Source organism: Pinus tabuliformis, chromosome 1_1, assembly GCF_031772625.1.
Source record: "Pinus tabuliformis cultivar Carrire ecotype Pingquan chromosome 1_1, CPIR1, whole genome shotgun sequence".
NCBI classification, from domain to species: Eukaryota; Viridiplantae; Streptophyta; class Pinopsida; order Pinales; family Pinaceae; genus Pinus; species Pinus tabuliformis.
In genome coordinates this window covers 122,836,150-122,840,094 of record NC_142297.1, presented here as the reverse complement: position 1 = coordinate 122,840,094, position 3,945 = coordinate 122,836,150, and the positions used below count along the sequence as shown (strand labels likewise).

At 35.4% G+C, this 3,945-nt stretch overlaps 1 pseudogene across 1 annotated transcript; it reads left to right on the top strand.

Moving 5' to 3' along the window:
- The first annotated feature begins 588 nt into the window (after window positions 1-588).
- LOC149211944 (putative 2' cyclic ADP-D-ribose synthase BdTIR) lies at window positions 589-2,901 on the top strand (annotated as a pseudogene). The gene is made up of 4 exons (XR_016250011.1): window positions 589-1,106; window positions 1,199-1,289; window positions 2,403-2,633; window positions 2,824-2,901. The product of XR_016250011.1 is annotated as a putative 2' cyclic ADP-D-ribose synthase BdTIR (transcript).
- Window positions 2,902-3,945: the final 1,044 nt, after the last annotated feature.

Sequence of the window (3,945 nt, the reverse complement as noted above, 5' to 3'; positions counted from 1 at the left end):
AAGATGCAATTAAGTTGAGCTTTCATCTTGTCATTCAATTGATGGACACTGAATATTAAATATAACATAAATATATAGGAGTAGCATGTGAGTGTCAGTTTTATAAAGAAGATTCTTTTTATTATTAATAAAAATATAGATAGTCAGTTGCATTTTAAAGGGTTATAAATATGAGTTATAAATACAAGACTTAAAAGGTTGTAAATATTTAAAGGGTTGTAAATATGAGTTATTAATTGTTTTTACTCAAAACATGATAAATAGCAAATTAGCAATTTCTTTTTAATTGAGTGACTCAAATTCATGTTTCTTTAGGTTGAAGGTAAACCCACTAAAGTGGAAAAAACTGTGATGCCAATAATTAGAGGGATTGTCATCATGGGGTGATAAAAAATTTAATATTCTCAGAAGAGGAGGTAGTAGTAGATTCTAAATAAATTAGAAATGCAACAATATAAATGTTTGCAATGAATTTAGAGAGATCCACCTTGTTGAATAATGCACACACTAAATGGATGATGGATTTCCACACTTTATACCTTACAACATTTTCTTTGCAAGGCTGATACAATCGCTTTCTCCACGGCTATGTCTGATACAGTCGCTTTCTCCTCCTCTACCGCTGCATCTCCCAACAAATTGTACCACGTATTCATCAATCACCGGGGCTGTGATGTTAAGAAAACCTTCGCCAGTCATCTTTTCCATCGCCTCTGTTCTGCAAGTATTGGATTGAGAGTCTTTTTGGACCAACCACGGGACGCACCTTTATTTCTCAAATAAAAGGCGCTATCACATCAGCCTCCGTCCATGTCGCTATTTTCTCCCCTCGATACGCAGTCGGAATGGTGTCTCGATGAGCTCCTCTACATGGTGGAGTCGAAGTCTCTGATTATTCCTGTGTTTTACCAGGTCGAGCCTGCTACGGTTCGGTGGCCAGATGGCAAAGGGGTTTATGCTGAAGCCCTGCGGATCCTTGAAAACAAGAAAACCTCTGACTCTCAGAAGCCGCGACACGACCCCGCCACTATTAAGAAGTGGAAAGAGGCTCTTTCGACTGTTTCAGAAATAAGTGGGTTCGATCTCGATGCAGGGCCCTTTTACGGGTCAGAACTCTCCATCTCATAATATCGCAGCTTCTTCTATGCACAGCAATATGACAAGTTTCTAACCGCGTTTCTTCATTTTGTTGAACCAGTGACGAGGGTGAACTCGTGGAGAAGATTGTTCAACGTGTGTTGGAAGAGATCAAGAGTACATCAGTGAGTTTCTTTTCTGGTAGATTTTCAGTAAGATGTAGCAAATCTATTTTAAAAATTTTGGGTCTGATTGTAATTTGAATTAAACTAAATTGATTAAAAAACCCACCATGTTGGCCAGAAAAAAAAAATCATTTTATCTATTAATTAAATTATATGAAAACACAGTATCATTGACTACATCTTCCTCTGCTGCATTTCTCTGTTACAATGTGAAAATATGGCCTGCTTTTCTTGGCTGTCGTCTGGTGAGAGTAATCTGAGTTCTGAACGGCACAATTTTAGGTGTTACTCTGATTTACTTCTTAAAATGGCCATACCGTGTAGTTGAAACTTGAATCGATATACAAGAAAATTTATTGCCTGTTTGACATGACATGAATTTCTTGTGGAGACTTATAATTATGAGAGTAAACCTTAAAGATCCTGATTCGTTCCTCATTTTGTCAATACAGTAGTCCTACGTTAACTACAAACTTAATTTGATTGTATACTCAGGCCATTCGTCAATCATTGACCTTTTCATTGTCTGCCCCTTGTTGGAAATAATTCCAATTACCGCATTCACTCTACATATCCTGACGGATCAGATTTTGTGTAGCAAAACAAAATCCTGTAACTGACCTCCTTTTGCAAACTGAAACTAGACATGTTAATGTAATTTTTATATGGCTGGGTATCAGGATGGAATTTGATTGTTATGAGGGATTTTCTGTCAAATACAGTTAAATTTTTTGTAAAATAATCGAGATCTTTGGTTGAAATTGTAAAAATGAATAAGGAACTGTGAAAACAGTCAAATTCAATGGGTAAACTCTTTTGAATTTCCAACCCTGCTGGGCATGTAAAATTTAATTTGGAAAACTATCTGAATCCATCTTTCAAAACATTTTATTCTTAATTTTTATTTTATGACTAAGTATTTTGATCAAAATGATTGTGCTATTCTATTTTACATATGTTAAATTGTATAATTTAAGCTGGAAAACTATCCGAATCCATCTTCCTTTCAAAACATTTTATTCTTAATTTTTATTTTATTATTCATAAGGTTGAATTCTATAATACAGAAGATTATCCAAATTCCTTATTCTTTGAATTGGTGGTGTTATTCGATAAAATCCATCGTATTGTTTACAGCAGAAGTTTTACTGCTCTCGAGAATACGGTGGCCATGGAAATAACTGGACGGATGGAACATATTCAGGAGTTCGACGGATTACCCTGAGAGCAAATGAACATGCATTAACTTCATTTCAAATACATTATGGTCTGGAAGGCGATGACAGCATCAAGGATAGAATTTTTTGTAGCCATCGTCATGGAGGTACAGTAGGCCATCCTCATCAAGGTGCACTCGGCAATAGATCAGAGGTTAGCTACAGCACGTTCACTCAGATAAGGCTCCAAGTGAGATGTCATAAAGAATGCGAGTTTAGATTTTAGATTTTGAAAATTTGATAGATATGAGCTAAGTTTGAACAATTTATTTATATTAAAATTTTCAAAAAGTAAACGATTATATTAATTTAGGTTGTTTTTGTTGACATGTGAATGCAAGCAGTACAGTTTAAACTACCTAGACGAGATGTTAACCAAAATCAGTGGTCATTTTGGAAGGCTTGGCCGTGTTGAAATATAATTTCAACTGTGTTCGTTCGTTTGTACGTTGGTTTGTACAATGCCAAAACCGCTCTTCCAAACCACCTAAACTTATTGGACCGTTTTTGGTCACAAAGCAGTTTCGGTATAATTGACTCCGATACAATCAAATCTTGACATGCGTCCTAAACGTTTTTGTAAAATCACCGCCATATTGGAACGTAAAGCTCGGTAACAAAGGGCCTTCCGATATTCATACCAGCCGTCCGATTCCGCGAGGGCAAATCAACGGTTGACTGACTTCTCGAACCTGCAGCAAATTAAATTTAACGTGCCGTAAAATTTTGGTTGACCGCCGGAAAAGAAATTTAATGTATTAATTGTGTCCGTAGAAGTTTTGGTAAGAGTTTTAAATTTTAATGTTTTTTTTTATGCACGAAGGTATGGTGAATTTAAAGAAAGGTATGGTCACTTTGTAATATCATATACGCAATGTAATATCCAAAAAAATAGGAGCTCGTGCTTTATTGTAAAATAAATAGTTTTATTTTGTAGTTAGTTGATATCGTATGGTGTAGAGTGAAATGAACGCACAACAGTGCGAGTAAAGAGAACAGGGGAGCAGCGTGCAAATGCTATATATAGGTTTTTCACACAATAGTGTGAATGGGAATGCACATGGTAATTTTTTGTGGAGCTCATGCATTGAAATGCATAGCAGTTTATGTAATGTGAAGAATGGATTTGTAATTTTTTTTACAGCAGTATGTGTAAAAGATTTTCACAGCAGTAAATGTAAAAGGGATTTTTACACACCAGCAATGTAAAATCACAGGACGAGACAGAGTAACTTTTGTTGGTTGAAATGTATTTATTTTTGGTGAATCCCTCTCAGTAAAAGAGGATGAATATGTATCAGACATTATATTTTAATGAATAGAAATCATTTTCTGGGTGTGTAATACTCTGTTCTCAGACAATTTTTTTTAAAGCTTCCCTGTGCAAAGGATCCTGTGGAGAGAAGGAAACAGAGCATTGCCTTTGTGTGTTCAGTTTGTTTGTTTTTGGGATTTTACCAGAAAAA